Genomic DNA, 17677 nt, shown 5'->3' on the forward strand with positions numbered 1-17677 from the left:
GACAGACCCCAGGAATGGAAAACATATAAAGCCCCAAAAGAATGTACTATATATAACAATTTAGATATATTACACAACAGTGGGAAAGAATGAATTATGCAATATTTGCTGCTGTGAAACAAATGAAGGGAAAAACAATTTAGAAAATTACCTCACACCACACAGGAATTTCAGAAAGATTGAGCAGAAGCAATAAAAACTAAGCAAAATCTATTCAAGCACTTATTAAATGTGAAAGGAAGAATGCACCCATAATTCATCAGAAGAAATTACAAATGGAAAGAAGAATATAATTATCTACAAATTAAGATTGCTATATGCAAAACTTCACTTAAAATAAAAGTGGACAAAATATTTTCACAGTGGCCACAAGGGTCTGTTAAATAGAGTAAAAATAAATAAAAGTCATTTAAGTTTTCAATAGAAAAAAGTACACATAAAAGGTCACAAAATGATCAAGAAATATAAAATTAGTCACATTAACTATAAAAGGGGATATACATTAAAACAATGTTGCTATCTTGCCCCTGTCAGGTTGGCAATAGCCAGCAGCCAGCACTGGTGCAGGTATATGATCAGAAACTGTCAATCTTATACAGGGAGACAGTTTCACACATATATCAAGAGATTTTACAGGTTAATATTTTTAGACCTAGCAATGTCTCTTTACCCATAGTAGCAATTCATTAAACAAATATTTAATATGCACATTTAGACTTTTATTTAGCTACTAGATGATGCAATAATAAAGAAATTGGGAAAAATTGTGTGCTTTTAGGCTTTCATTCTACAGTAGAGTCCAGCATCTAATCTAGTTAGCTGACATACAAAAGAAAGAGAGAAAGAAAACAAAACTGTTCGGGGAGATGAGTTTGCATCTTTATGGCAGCTCATTTAGAAGATTTCAGCATGGTAACATTTGAGTGAAGACTGCAAAAAGTAAATTTCAAAAAGCAAAGATGCATGGTATGCATAAAGAAATACACTGCAGAGCTATTCACAATTGAAAAGACTTTAAACAATCAATATTGGGGCTGCCAGATAATTATACCATACAAATTACGCAGCTGTTAAAATTTTTGAAAGCTGATTAATGAAGTGAACATTCTCAGAATATAATAGTAATGAAAAAGCAGATATAACACACACACACACACACACACACACACACACTATAATCCAGTGTGTAAACACAGAAACACATCTGGAAGGAACCATGGCAAGTTCTCTCTGGAGTATGAGCATAGAAATAATTTTCAAATTTTCTATAATGAGGCTATTTTGTTTTCAAAACTAGAAAAATAAAGGTAGATATTATAGTCTTAAAGTAGATTGGAAAATGTACGTGACTTTTAAAATTGGAGTTCTGGAAAGCCATGGTTTCCAGCTATGGAAAGACTGGTTTCAAATTCAGCCATCATACATCCTGATTCATGCTGAAAATGAGGGGTCTGCTAGAGAAGGTGTTCAAAAATATACGCCATATGTTCTGAAGGACTAGGGGTATACAGATCAGAGGAAAAGTGCCAAGAACCAACCATCTTTGAATATCTGAATGGCTAATATATGAAAGGAAAATAGCTATTAGTCAGCATTGCTGTTGCTCCAAGGAGGAAGACCAATAGGTTGGATTCAAAAGATGTGTTTCAGAGAAGAAATGAAGAATGGCTTGTGGACAGTCAGAGCTGCACATTATCAGCTAAGCAACCTCTCCTGGAACCATTCACACTGAAAATAGGTGACCATATGTTCTCAATGATAAGAGTGTTCCATGATCACTAAGGATCGTGCCATTCCTGAGCTCCTCTTGTACTATTTTGAAAAGTTATTATATTGTATAATCACTTACTAGTTCTATCTCCAGCATCTCCCCTTCCCTTCAAGAAAATCTATGTAATACTTCAAGAAAGCATTTTTAAAGTGAAAAATCACCCATCTAAGTACACATCTTGCAGACTTTTATTCTTCCTTCTGTGTATAGTGAGGAAACATACTGTGTACAGACATCAGTTCCTTTAAAATAATGTTTCAAGTACAAGTACAAAAAATGTTTTTCTGCTATTATCCAGGATTCCCCTACCCCCCCAGGAAGAAACTGCCTAGACCGTTACATTTCAGCATGCAAGATAACCAGCTCACTTCTATTTCACAGCATCCTGCACCATTTTATTCACGGTGATTTTGTTCATTTTAAAATACTCGTAATGGAAATATCACCTACGATGTAGCTTTACTACAGATTTTAAGAGATAGTTTCTTCTTAGCTCTCAGGACAGTCACAATTTCAGCCACAGAATAAAGAAGAGGCTTTTATTTGGTCTCTTCCAAACCCCCAGGATATTTCTATCAGTTACAATCTTCAAATTTCTGCATGAAGATTTCAGTGTTACTTAAATAACTGACTGGCTGATCTTGAATCACATGTACAAAGTGATTGGAATGTAGTGTAGGGCAGGATAGCATCTATAGAACCTTAGAGCTAAGAAAGTATAAATAATCTAGGTCTGGTCCAACCCCCCTCATTTTATAGTTATGAAAACTAAAGCTTACACAAGACAAGTAATTTGTCATAAGAAACTAAGTCAGTCTCCAGCTCAGGAATACATCATAAACTAGGCTATCAGAAAGAAATCCTTATTGGGGGAGATTTTTAAAAACAGAATTCTTCATAAAAATGTTTTCTCTGTCAAGTGTCTTTTTATAAATTGCAGACTGGAGAAAGTTGGGGGATCTGAGGAGGTTGCTGGCACACTGAGAGTTTAAGTTAAGCTAACGGCATATCATCTGATTTTCAAGTGAGCGGTGTGCTCCTATGGACCTGAGCCTGGAGCGAACTTTCCCTTTGCTACTATTGTAGTGTTATCATGTGCCAGATATCTGCAAAATGATTATGCATCTAACTTAGCTGTTAGTAAGCACTGTGATCTTCTGAGTATGAAGGACTGTTCACACAAAATCAGGTGTTGTTTTTCAGTACCCAACTCTGCTCCAAAATGCAGTAATGGTGAGCACATCTTCCTTCTTAGAGCACTACACTTTCCTCTACCCGGGGACCAGAATTTAGGACTCTATCATCCAGTAGTTTGTAAAATAAGTCCTATGTATCTCCCCATCTAAACCATGAGCCCCAAGGTGGCAACAACAACCCTATTTTTTTTCGCCATTGTATTCTCCATGCCTAGAAAACGCTACGTGTACAATATTTGTTCAGCAAGCAAATGGCTGAGGCCAGTCCTCTCTTAGAACATTTCCTTTCCTGCTTCATAGCATTCGCACAGGTCTATCCCTTTCCCTTATGTCCCAAAGATAAACATTCTCCAAAGAACCACCCTTGGATCTCTTTTCCCATCTCAAATATTGAGACACACTGTCTCTCTCACTGCGCTCTCCACATGACTTCTTTGCCAAGTTACAACCCTACATTTTAATTGTCTTCAGCAGCCCTTGCTCGGTTACAGCGATAGTATTACTATCTGCACGAATTCAGGCAAATCAAGCCACTCTGGGAAGAGCAGACTGCTCACCCCAACGTGGTGCCATTTCATCTCTTTTGCGTATAAAATCTTCTTCTCAAAGCTAGCCTTCAACATTGGTTGCCAAATATTTCTCACAAATATATAATGTCATCAGATACATTGTCCATCCCCCAACATGACTATACAAAGTCTGTCTAGTCTTCGATGTACAGTTCAAAATCCCAGGGGTTGTATTTGCTCTCCTTGAAGCCCTCTGCCACTTGCTTGCATATTTCTTCTTCCTACTTAACAGTGTGTCATCTCAGAGGGCAGAGACTGATTCTAATCCATTCTGTATCTCCCACATTTTCTTTGGACTACTGAAGACACTAACCCTATACTGAAGTGGATCTGGCTTAGACCCTGTCAGTCATCCTACTTAAAGCCTGTTTATCAGTCTCCACGCTTCTCTCTCTTCTCTCTCTCTCTCTCTCTCTCTCTCTCTCTCTCTCTCTCTCTCTCTCTTTGGGGTTTTTTTTGAGACAGGTTTCCCTGTAGCACCAGCTGCCTTGGAGCTCACTTTGTAGACCAGGTTGGCCTCTCAACCTCACAGAGATCACCTGCCTTTGCTTCCTGAGTGCTGGGATTAAAGGCATGTACCACCACACCTGACTTGTCTTCATGTTTCTTGACCCAATGACTAAAATTCCTTCAAACAAATACCTCCCTATTATCTCAGGTCCCTGTACATATATGAACTCTCTTTCAATCTAGAAAACTGCCCCACCATCTCCATCCTGATCCTTATGAGTCTCTACCTAGCCTCACTATCACATCCTTGTGGAAGTGATAAGTTCTCTACATCCTTCAGCTTTCCTTAACCACTAAGTTCTGTTATACATTTTCCTTTAAAAAACATTTTATTATTTTCATTTTGTGTGTATGAGTATATTTTCTACATGTATGTCAGTGTGAGAGAGACAGTGTGTCTACATATCATGTCATGCATGCCCGTGGACGTCAGAAGAGGGTGTCAGATCCCCTGGAACTGGAGTTATATATAGTTCTTAGCTATAGTATGGGTGCTGAGACTTGAACCCGGATCCTCTGCAAGAGCAGTCAGTGCTCTTTACCACTGACCCATTCCTCCAGCTCCTCTGCTATATATTTTCATAGCCCACCCCACATACTTAGCCTTCATAGTCCTCATTGCTAAAAAAATGTGATTGCATGCTCACATGATTACCAGCCTCTTCCCCATGAAACTGTAAGTCTGAAAGAGCACAGGCCAGGCCTATTTTGCTCACCTTTGTTATCGTCGGCACAGTGCCTACCTACATCACCAAATACATTGATAGAAAGAAACAAGATTTTGAATGGTTGAATCGACAAAGACAGTTTGACAGTACATTAGACCTTTGCTACTTGAAGTGTGATCAGTAGAACACCAGTTTCAGTATCTCCAAGCTGCTTATTAAAATGTTCAGGCCCCTTCCTAGAATCTCAGATTAGAATTATGTTATTAGAATGATATTATTAAATTATTCCAATGGTTTTTTTTTTGCACAGTAATGTCTGAATACCTTCATACCCCTGAGATTTTAGAAATTTCAAAGCATGATCTTCAGACCTGAAATGCACTGAAAGATAAGAGTCCACCAAATCACTGTATAAATGGAAAAGCTAAGGCTCTTGGTGTCAAAGTCATGTGTCCAAGGCAACCAGAGTCAAGAATAGAACCCAGGTTTGCTAATACCCAGGCCGATACTCTGCTCTAGTACACAGTTTGTTTACTCCTTTTCTATCTGGTCACTCTGGATCCCTCAGTGATACCTGTTGTTCTAAAACATTTTCTGGTGCTAGAACAGCTTTTCTTCTACCTTCCATATCATATATGGAAGTCTTGAACCACCATTATTTCAAACATCCCTTTCTTGATACTTCCCCTTAATCCCTGCCTCTGTGATCCTCCCTGGTACCTATTGTCTGGGATATTCTAGAGTTTCAGAAAGACTAGTAGCAAAGGATCACTGGTCTTTAGAAATACAAAAGAGAACTCCTTTTTTTCTGTAGTTCAGACAACACAATATACCCGGCTTTTCCAAAAATGAGAGCATACACCATCAGAGCTGCTGTAGAAAGCCCAAGAATATCAGTTTGCAACTGAAAAACAAATGGGCTATTAGGCCATATTGAGAAAAGTCTAGTCTCCAGAAGTAAATGATGACCCTTTGCCTTTTGGTCTTGTCAGATCTGAGGCTTGAAGAGAAGACATAATTGCTATCTTCAACTAGCTAAAGAAATAGCAAATTTGTCCCAGAGAAGTCTAAACAATCAATGAACAGAAGCTCTAAGGAGATGGATTTGGGTTTATAATGGAGATAACTTTCTGACAGAGTTGTTGAAAGATACAAAGAAGCACCCAATGAGCTGTCTGTTGCTGCAGGCAATTTACATAGCCATCAGTCAACAAATGGGACGCTGAGGACAAGTGCAAGAAATGTGCAGGAGTCACTGGCTCTTAGGGAGCTTTCTAGTTTTGAGGTTTTACAGTTCTAAAATTGTTTAGTGCCAGATGACCCCAAGCTCTCAGGAAGTAAGCACAGGATTTCTTCCTAAAAGACACAGTTTGAAGCTGAATGTGGGGTAGATATGCCTACAACCATGGAAAAGTGAAACCTTTCTAAGCATTATTTTCAAAAAATGAACTGAGCTGGCCAAGAGAAACCTAGGCAGCCCCTCCAGGAAGCCCAGGTAACTTCGGGCTCCATAGAAATCAGTTCCATCCCATTCCAGGCTCCTCCTACTCTACACAAGTTCAGGCTGCTGCTTTCCCAAAGAAAAATTAAAAAAAAAAACTTGCTAAGAGATGGCTGGTATCCCTATTGTTCTACACTTGCCCAACAGACAAAGATGTAAAACTCTCCCTAAAGAAGTAATGAAAAAAACCAAGGTTTCTTTGTGCTTTAATTTCCCATCGGAAGAGTTAGCTCTCTGGAATCTTGAACAATTTCCTTAACCCTACTGTGCCTCAGTTTCCTCATCAGTAAACCAAAGATAATAACAGTCTGCTTCTTAGGGTTAACATAAAAATTCAATGAGATAATACACATTCAACCATCAGCCCAACATCTGAAACATTAAACACTCAAAATGTTACTGATTGGTATTTTGTGCTATAATTATTATCAGAAACATGGCAATGTGACTAATTCTGGAGAGCAGTCTCTATCAAGCAACTTAGGGCCCTTCCATCGGGCCCCTCTCTCCCTTACAAGTTCAGAAGGGATAGGATAGTTTCACCCAGTCTTCTCATAGCTTCAGACAAACCAAGCCTGAGGACCCAACCCTCAATAATCCATGCCATTCACACTAGCAATCCTAGCTCTCCACCCTCTTCTTTCTGCCCCAAACAGCCACCCCTCCCCCAGCTACAGTCAGAGGAGCACCCAACTGAGCAGACAGCTCTTCACAACCCATCAGGTGTGTTTCCTTGCTCCCAAGGACACAAATGGACCTGAGAGGATGCCCAGCAATGGGGGTTATGCAGGATCCAGTGCCTGGTCTAGGCTGTCAGCACAGCTACCTGGGGTTAGGGGTGGGAAGGCAGTGTGGCTTTCCTCATGTAGTCCAGAAAATCCTCCCAAGTTTGTGGAGGAACTCAGGCCCTACCCCACAATGAGAGTCGGGGGGGGGGGGTCTCCACCTGCTAAAGAGGAAGCAGTTATTTACAACTTTCTACTTACTTGCATCTAGAGATGGGAATTGGGAGAGGGAAAGGAGCTGTACCTTCTTCCTTATTTCCAGCAGCGAGACATAGCTGCAGAGAAAGAGTTAAAGGAGGACGGGAGCTCCAGCCATTACCCCATCCTTGGTGCTTAGGGCTGTCTGGGGGGTCATGACAGTGCTGTCTGTTCTGGCTAGGGGCCACTCTGTGGCTTTCTGCAGCAGCTGTCGGGGCCCCCCAAGCAATTTGCAAGGTCAATGCTGACCTGCTTCTAAAGAGGAACACAACAATTCACTGACAATGAAGCAAATCGCGCATACACCACCACACAGCAATCCCCCCCCCACTTCCCCAAGCCAGGTTTTACCCCAGCGCCTCGCCTTCTAGCCCAGATGCTGCCTCTGAGCTTCCACCAGCCCCACTAGGGAACCCAGGATAGCATCACAGCTGCAGAGCATGTCTCGCCTCCCCAACCAACCCAAGGAGACTCTCAGGAGGCGGGAGAGATGCTATCGCTAAAGGAAACCTGAGCTTGGGGGAGGGGGAAGAAGGAACATCTCTGTCTCTTACCGAGAACCACAGTCACTTCCCCGAAGCAGAGAGGAGAAAAGGATGAATGAAGTGAAACAAGTTGGAGGCTGAGCCCTACCAGAGCTCGGCTTCTTCTTTCTCTGTGTCTCTCTCCTGGTCTCTCTGTCTGTCTCTCGGCTTTGCTAGCTAGCTTGCGCGCGCTCACGGTCTTCCTCTTCTCTCTCTCCCTCCCTTTCTCTCCCTCCCTTTCTCCTCTCTCTCTCTCTCTCTCTCTCTCTCTCTCTCTCTCTCGTCTTTCCCTCCCTCTGTCTCCCTCTCTCTCCCTCCCTTCCTCTCAACCTCCCTCCCAACCTTCCTCCCCTTCTCCCCTCCCCCTTTGCTGGTTTTCCCACTGCCTGCTGCTGAGCACGCGGCTATGCTGGGGTTCTGAATCCAGGGCTGCAAGGCTTTAGATTTGTGGTCGTTTTACGAAAGACTAAAGTAGTCTTTTATTCTTTGAGGCTTCCAGCAGAGAAATAGAGGGAACCTCAGAGAGAAAGGGAGGGTCAGGGGAAGCAAAGGGAATAGAAAGAGAGCAAAAGGGTAAGAGCGAATAAGAAGATGAAGGAATGGATTACTGGAGCTGGTGTGTGATGCTTACTTGCCTCTTCAAGACCGAAGAGTGAGCTTCCTCCCTTTCTGTCTTTTCTCCCTTACATCCCTTTTCTGTCTTCTCTCCCTTATGGGCGTGCCTTTTTAACTCGGGCTCCAAATAAACGTTTGACAATCCTGTCTGTTCACATTCCATCTCCAAAGATAATAATGAGCTCAAAAAAAAGTACATAAAAGAGTTGTAACACTCCTCCAAGAAGAAAGAGTTCAGCCACACAGATCCCCTAATGACCTAACTTCTACCCCACCCCAGAAGTGTGGACCCAATTCAAAACTGTTAGCCAAGCTTCTATCTGGGCAACAGCAGGACCACAATGCCTTTCCTGACCAAAAAAAAAAAAAAATCCAAAGAGAATAATCATATAAGTAAGTGTGTGACCTGCACATGTGTTTCTGTAAGGGGAAAGAGGGCATAGAGGAGAAGAAAATTGACTGATTCGGAATATAAAGGAATTATATTCTTATTGGAGCAAAAAGAAGAAAAGAGGTCTGAGCAAAGGACAGCAGCTGTAATGGTGGAAAGAGATTAAAAGTTCGAAATAATGGAACTTTGGTCTGAAGGATGCCTCTGAAAACGTCTGTATTTCCTTGGGTGAGCCATTTTTCTCATCTAGCCTTCAATATTATCAATAACCAGTTAAAAGTTCAGGAAGCATTCTATTTTAAAAGATGCTTCTACATCAAGCAGTGTAAGATCTAAAGACAGAATGAAGGGGGACTTGATCCTTAAATAATGAAAAACTATCAGATTTTAAAGGCTTCCAGAAAGTAAGTCCTCAGATGAGACTCAAGATTTCATTGGCTTACTGGCCCATTTTTTCCTCTGTGTGTATGTGCGCGCGCGCGCGTGTGTGTGTGTGTGTGTGTGTGTGTGCGCGCGCGCGCGCGCGTGTGTGTGTGTGTGTGTGTTTCAGAGACAACATGAACATGGGCATGTGGGTAAATAACTACTCCTATCAAAGTATTTAGCCTCTATTCATACATGATGATTATCCTAAGACCTTTTCAATCAAATCTTCATATTTAGTCGAAGAAACAAAGGAATGCGTTATAATTATATATACAAACATTGACTGAGACATAGCTGGCAGTTAGCATTTTACCCACAGTATTCCATTTCTATTTAAACTAACATTCTTTTTGTCTTTTCCATTAAATTTCTAATACTCTCTATTGCTATCCAGCAAGGCGGAGCTCTACATTTTTGATTGTGCAGAAAGGTGGACACTGATCAGTTTGGGATTACTGAGCTGAAAGAAGCAATAAAGATGACCACCTCATTGTACAAAGACAAACTGGACTAAAGAAAAAAATAAAATTCACACAAGCTCATTGTTAGTTAATGGATTCAGTAAATGGATCCACATTGAAGCACATCGGGGTACACAAATCATATCCTATAGGTCATATGATATGGGAGAGGGGAGTGGATCTAAATACCATCAAACTATAATGCATAAAAATCACAACAATTCAATTAAAAACGCAGGAAAAAGAAAGGAAAGGGAAAGAAAAGAAAAAAGATAGATGACTGGCATAAGGATGCTGTATTACTTTTCTAAGACTCCCATAACAAATGACCATCCATTCAATTGTATAAAGTGACAGTGATTTATTCTGTCATCATTCTAGACCAGAAGTCTAAAATCCTGTGTTAGCAGGCTCATACTGCCCCCAGGCCCTGGAGGAAACTTTTCCTTGCCCCTGGCTTCAATTGGAGCCTGGCATGCCTTGTCCCACAGAAGCACAGTCATTGCCTCTCCAAATTCTTAACTATCATCTAAATAAGTTTACAAACTGAGGTTGAGAATGGATATGAACTTTGGTGGGACACTATTCGGTTCACTACAATTGTTAACTTTTTGTCAAATAAAGATACTGAACAAACAAGCTAATCATCTAGGGTAATATAATTTTTATTGGCAATTTTTGTGTATTTCATACAGAACAGCTCAAACAGTCCTAATCATCTTTATACCCTCATCCCCACTGGCACCCTCCCATAGGTCTTTCCCTCTACCACTGGAGCCCATATACTCGGTCATCCCTGTTAAGGCCCACTGGGTTGTCAGTGTCCCCAGCCGTTCCCCAGTGCAAGTTGTCCACCAAGTCTAGTTAGCCTATCTAGAGTCCCTTGTTTTAGGAAGATCAGCTCTTCATCTACCAGCTCAGTTGCCAAAATTCCTTCAGCTAAGATTGGAGTCTGCTGTTAATTTTCCCAGTTCAATGCTAGGTTACTGTCTGCCTGAGTTTGCATGGGACTTGTGTGTGCTGACACCTATGCCATAGAATCATATGAGCAGGTTCCCAGGCACTTGTAGGACTCTTCCCATATGGTCCTGCACCTCCTCCCTGGCTCTTACAATCTTTCCACCTCCTCTTCCGCAATGCTCCCTGAGCCTTGAGTGGGTGAAGTTTAATAAAGGGATCCTGTCCAAGGATCAGCTTTCAACAGACTCTATGCTTGGCTATTTGTGATCTTCTGTGTTCCTAGTAATATCATTTTTTAAACATATCTAAGTATAAATTAGTTAGGTGAGGAGACCCTTGGAATGCTTTTCCTTAAATCATATAAATAATGGGCTTCTCTCTGTAATTTTAACACATGTATAAAATGCACATTGACTACACTGAGCCACTATTACTCTCAGTTCTCAATCCCCACCACCCACCATTGATTCTATGTGTTGTTCCAAGTAATCCTTTTTCTACATCTATGTCATATATTTTTAAAATCTAGATTGTGCATAGGTGATAAAAGATATGATATTTGTCTTTTTTAGCCTGGCAAACACTTCAAATGATTATCTCACAGAAATGGATTTGTGACCCAATAGAGAATATAGAACACAGAAATTGTACAATTTTATCTCCATAAATATTAATAATATTTCCATAATTTTTCTCACTTCATGGTAAACCAAGAAAAACTTTACCTGGACAACCTTGGGTAATAGTAGAGAATTTTTTAGTGGACAAACCATGATACAGGTCACAAAATACATAACATAGTATCATCTGAATACACTGGAAGTAACTGGAAGCATGAATACATGGACAAAAACAAATTCTGCCTCATGGCAGCCCCAAGGCCAAAGCAGTAATAAAACTGTAGAGAAACTAGCATCAGTGTTGCAGCTACTAAATGTTTAATAACTAAACCTGGAGGAGAAAAGAAATAAAATCATGATTCATAGCATTTGCCCAATTCCACAGTGCGATTATACCCACTATGGACAAGTCCGTGAAGGAGGAGCTGAGAAGAGAAGTAAAGTGCACAGCTGCTTTCACAACCCAGTGCATCCAACTCCCCACACAACTGCTCACAGTCCAATTGGTTTGAAAAATCAGAAGACAGAGTTCAGGATGAATGCCACAGTTTAGAACTGATGTGAAAAACCAAAAATTCAGAAGCCTCCTGCCTTAAATGCCTCCTATAACTGCCCAACCCTGGTAAAACTCATGAAATATGCATATGGAGACAGATTCCAAACAATGTAAATAAAGCTAAAAACATTAAACAGAGTTTTCTATACAGTTCACCACAAGGGAGACTTTGGAGTTAACTTTATCCACTTAACTGCCTACTGAAACAAAAAAACAAAAAACAATATTCAATATCCTACAAAGAAATAAAAATGACTAAAGGAACCCAAAAATGTGCGAGTCATAATGTTGAAGGTATACTCTGAAGCTGCAAGAAAAACAAAGAAATGTGAAAACATTAATCCATAGTTGAGAAAAAGCACAATCAACAGAAATAGGCCTAAATTAAAACAAATGCTGAAATTACCAGAAAGGATTTTAAATAATCTCTCACAACTACATTAATGGAAAATAAAGTTATGATACATGAACAAATACGAAATCATAGGAAAAGTGAAGAATTTTTTAAAAAAGCAAAATTCTAACTACTTTTTATTTTGTTATAAATTTTCTAATATTCTAAGAAATTATTAATTTAAAAACTCTATAACTAAAAATGAAAATGTCTCAAGTAAAGTTCACTGGCCAGGCTGAAGAGGAGATCTAAAATGACAGAAGAAAGGTTACATTAGCTGAAAGATCAATACATGTTATCCAGTCTCATGTACAGAGAGAAAACGATTGAAAAAGATGAAGTGTCAGTAATATGTGGGATAATAACAAATTTATCATATACATGCAATTAAAGTACCAGAAGGCAAACGAGAACTAAAAGAATTTGAAAGAAAATGCCCAAAATATTTTTAAATAAAATGAAAACTCATGAAATTGGGTATGTTAAACATATTCAAACTACTGTGTATTAATTAGAACCTTAAACAGTTCTTAAAAGTAAATAAAAAACATCTATTTTCAAATTCAGCAATCTCAGTGAACCCAAAGCAGTATATCATAAACTGCTCAAATAAACACAAAAGGGAAAATTTTGAAAGCATTCAGGAAAAATGTATACTTAGGAAGAAAAATTAAGTTAAACATGGATTTCTCATAAGAAAAAAGCATTTTATGGGGCTGGAGAGATGGCTCAGTGGTAAACAGCACTGGCTGCTCTTGCAGACGACCTAGGTTCAATTCCCAGCACCCACATGGTGTTTAACAACCATCCTTAAGTGCAGTTTCAGGAGATCCAACACCCTCTTCTGACCTCCGTGAGCACTGCACAACACGGGTGCACCTACCTACATGCAGGCAATACATTCAAACACACAAGATAAAAATAAACCAAAAATATTTTTTAAAGGACAAAAGCATTTTATAATGCTAATATTGACTTGGGGGTTTAGTTGAGTGGTAGAGAATTTGCTTCACATGTACAAGGCTCTGGGTTCAACCACACATGACAAAAATGAATCAGTAAAATAAAATGCTGACATTTTTCATAAATTGTAAAGACATAATTATATATCCACCAAAGTTTTCATAAACAAATGCAAATGCTGACATTTTCATTAGGGCAACATCTCTTCAACAGATTTACTATAGGAAATGTTTTTCTTCTTTTTTACTATAATGAGGGTAGTATCCCGGGCATCACACATGCTAGATACGTGCTCTACCACTAAACCAAATCTCCAACACCTAAAGACAATTTTAAGTAAATGGAAATGGTATTAGATGAAAATCTGGATCTTAAGAATGAAAAGCATCAGGAAGAATAATATGCAAGAGGATAGAGGGCAGAGAGAGATAGGTGAACAAAAATACCTTAAGACTAACGAAACACAACATACAAAAACTAATGAATTCAGCAAGCTCACTACTAATAAGGAGGATTATAAGAATAAATGTCTACATTTTTAAAGAATCACTATCACAGACAACCTATCTCTGAAAATAACAGTATTTTTAAATATATACACAATTTACAAAACATTGTTGGAATCAGAGAAAACTCAAATAAATAAACCAGAAATGAAAGAAGAAATATTACAGGTGATACCACAGAAATGCAAAGAATCATAAACAGCAACTTTGAGCAATGATACAACAATAAATAGAACAACCAAGAAATGCCTACATTCCTAGAAGCATACCATCTCCCAGACTGAATTGTGAAGATGTAGAAAACGTGAACAGACTAGAGTAACAAGCAAGTAGAATTTATTAGTAATCCAAAACTCGCTCAAAGAAAAGCTCAACGAATGATGGCTTCTTTGATGAACTCTGCTAAATGTTTAAAAATGAATTGGGAGGCTGGAGAGATGGCTTAGTGGTTAAGAGCACTGGCTGCTCTTGCAGAGGACCCAGGTTCAGTTCCCAGCACCCACATGACGCTTAACAACCACCTGTAACTCCAGTTCCAGGAGACCTAACGCCGTCTTCTGACTTCTGCAGGCACTGCATGGTACGGGTGCACTCACACACATGGAGGCAATACATGCATACACAAAAAATAAAAATAATGCATAAAATATTTAAAAATGAATTGGCATCAATCCTTTGCAGACTGTTTCAAAAATTTATAATGGAAGGATACTTCTAAACTAATGTTGCAAGGACAATATGACCTAAACAAAAAGACAAACAATGGTACTAGAAAAATAGATAAATTTATGAACATACATGCAAATGAACATATGTGCAAATTTCTTGAAGAGGATATCAGAATTTGAAATTCACAGCAATTAAAAGGGTCATACACCACTACCAGGTTGCATTTATCCCTGTAATGTGAAGATGTTTCAAGATGCATGAATCATTAAATGTGATACACCACGTTAGCCAGATGAAAGCTCAAAATAACATGATACAGAGCAAGCATTTAAAAACATTCAAGAGCTTTGGATGAGAAAATAAAAACACAAAGCAAACTACATGCAGAAGGCACACACTGCATGTAGTTTGCTTTGTGTTTTTATTTTCTCAGAAGGCACACACTGCAAAATTCTTAAGGTCTATCTGATAATCCTACAGCTAATTCTAAAAACCATAAGGTGAGAAAATTTTTTTCAAGCTTCTACCCACACAAAGAAGCTTTTATAACTGACAAGCAAATTGTGGGTACAAAAAAATCAACATACAAAAATTAGTTACATATCTAAATATTATGACCAAAGTCCCATAAAAAGAGGGAAGTTTCACAAGGGCTCACCTCTAGAAGAAGAGCAAGAGGCAATCAGGAAATCAATGGCTGCTGAGAGAGGGAGAATTCAACTTCTCAGGGGACGAGCTCCCTGACAGGTTCCCTGGTAGGTTATTCAATCCCACGTGGTTATTGATAAACACAAGTGGAAACGAACACCACTAAATGGTCTCAGTGCATTATAACATTTTATGTATATTATATGTAAACAAAAATCAAGGAAGAGATCGGGAAGATGATGGGGAGGGGGAGACATGTGGAAGGAGTTAGGGGGTAGAGGGTGGGATGGTGGGATGTAAATACAGAGCTCATGTATGAAACTCTCAAAATATACACAATTTAAATTTAGTTAAGAGGCAATCCTATACACAACAGCATCCAAAACTCCAGTATTTAGGAACAAACATGGGAAAAGAAACAGAATGGAAATTATAAATCACTGGTAAAATCAACTAAATAAGAAACAAATAGATATATAGATGATAGATAGATAGATAGATAGATAGATAGATAGATAGATAGATAGACAGATAGATAGATTTAGATACAGATAGGTAAGGTGTCATGTTCACAATTTAGAGTTAGAATTAATAAAATGCCCATGCTACTCAAAAACATCTACAAACCTAATACTATTCCCATCAAAACCCAATGATATTGTCCTAAATATAGTAAAAAAGCAATCCTAAAATACATATGGAACCAAAAAGACCACAAATAGCCAAAGAACAAAACTAGATGCATAATACTTTCTGATCATGTTACATTGTAAACTTACAGCAAATCAAGTGGTATGGCACTGGCATAATGTTTTGCATGCAAACCAATGGAACAAAACAGAGGCTCTGGTATAAAATCACCCATAAGGTCAATTGATTTTTATAAGGTTGCCAAAAATATACAATGGGGAAATAACTGTGTATTCAATAAATGCTGTTGGGAAAACTGTATATGTATATGAAAAGAGAATGAAATTGGAAGCCTTATCCTATACCATATAGAAAAATTAACTCAAGGCCAGGTGTAATGGTGCACACCTTTAATCCCAGCACTCAGGAGGCAGAGGCAGATGGATCTCTGTGAGTTCAAGGCCAGCCTGGTCTACATAACAAGTTCCAGGTCAGCTGGGGCTACAGGGAGACCCTGTCTCAAAAACTCCAAAAAGACAAAAAAAAAGAAAAGAAAGAAAAAGAACAAGAAAAACAAACTCAAAATGAATTAACTCTTCAAGAAAAAAAACAAAAATTTTCCAACTTCTGGCTGTAATTGTAGTAGTTTGAAAGAGAATGCCCCCCAGTTGCTCCAAATACGTGAACAGTTGGTCCCTCAGTTGGTGATATTGTTTGGCAAGGGTCCTGGAACCTTTAGGAGGTGTGGTCATGAGGGAGGAAGTATGTAACCGGGATGGGCTTTTAGAGTATACAGAGCATATAGCCAGTTTTTCTCTCTGCTCCCAGTGCCTCTTTGAAGATATGAGCGCTCAGGTTCATGATCCAGGTGCCTCCTGATGTGCCTTCCCCACCATGATGCACTCATTCCTCTACAGCTATAAGCCCAATAAGCTCCTCTTCCTTCTATAAGTTGTCTTGGTCAAGTTGATTTATTACAGGAACAAAAAAGTAACCAATACAATTGTCTTGGCTATAATTCATTAATATGTCACCAAAAGTACAGGTGACAAAAGCGAAAATACACAGATGAGTGCATCAAATGTAAAGATTTCTGCCCAGCAACAGAAACAATAAACAGAGTGAAAATGGGAAAAATATTTGCCAATCATACATGTAATAAGGCATCAGTATCCAAAACATATATGGAATTCAAACAACTCAGTATCAAAAACATAGCCCTCATTTTTAAATGAGAAAAGGACCTGAGCAAATATTTTCTCCAAAGAAAATATTTGCAGAGTATCCAAGATGAGTTCCCAGAACCCACGATAAGTAGCTCAAAATCACCTGTAACTCCAGTTCTAGTGGATTTGATGTCCTCTTCTAGCATCTGTAGGCACCTGAACTCACATGTGCACGTACACACACACACACACACACACACACACACACATTAAAAGTAAATTAAATCTTTTCTAAAAATCAACTATATTTCATGTAGTAGCAACAAGAGGAAGTAAATTTTTAAAGAAAAAGACTAATAATAAGAGCAATAGGGAGTCAGTGTCTTAGAAATATATTTAACAAGGGAAACGAGATAAATTCCTGCCCCACAGTGAACACAGTCAAGGAAGTATGATATCCACAGCCTGAAAGAAATTATTTTCAATCCATGTCTGTGACAAAGACCTAATATCTAATATACATAATCTTAAAAATTAATAATAAACCTCATAAACAATAAATATTGGTAAAATAACACAGTATATTAAAGAAGATGTGCAAAGATATACACAAATAGCTAACAAGCAAGGTGCACTGTTACTCAGAAATTTTAATTGAAGCCATTGTGAACTACCACTACCATTAACTAGAACAGATAAATGGTTAATTCATGCCTATTGGTTGTCAATAGCATCAAAGATTTGAAACAAATGAAAACCTCAGAAATGAAAGATTAAAGTTTAAAATAGTACAACTACTTTGAAAATCTTTAGCAATTTCTTACAAAAAGTTAATACATATTTATACCCTATACTTATGGTGATTCTACTTATAGGTATATAACCAGTAGAAAGGAACTCATATATTTACAAAAATACTTGAACAAGAAAGTTCAAAGTAACTCTTCATA

General features: G+C 38.6%; 1 protein-coding gene across 2 annotated transcripts in view; it reads right to left on the bottom strand.

The window, feature by feature from the left end:
• Gabra3 (gamma-aminobutyric acid type A receptor alpha3 subunit) overlaps nucleotides 1-17677 on the bottom strand; it is a 225990-nt gene that overhangs the window by 197557 nt on the left and 10756 nt on the right. The window contains exon 1 of one of the 2 annotated variants that reach the window (XM_008829498.2): nucleotides 7753-7974. The exons of the other annotated variant lie outside the window; for it this stretch is intronic. The gene's annotated coding sequence lies outside the window, so the exon portion shown is untranslated. Of the gene's footprint in view, nucleotides 1-7752; nucleotides 7975-17677 lie in introns of those variants that run through there. 2 annotated transcript variants of the gene reach the window in all.

Source organism: Nannospalax galili, unplaced genomic scaffold (genome assembly GCF_000622305.1).
Source record: "Nannospalax galili isolate Female #2095 unplaced genomic scaffold, S.galili_v1.0 scaffold513, whole genome shotgun sequence".
Lineage (NCBI taxonomy): Eukaryota > Metazoa > Chordata > Mammalia > Rodentia > Spalacidae > Nannospalax > Nannospalax galili.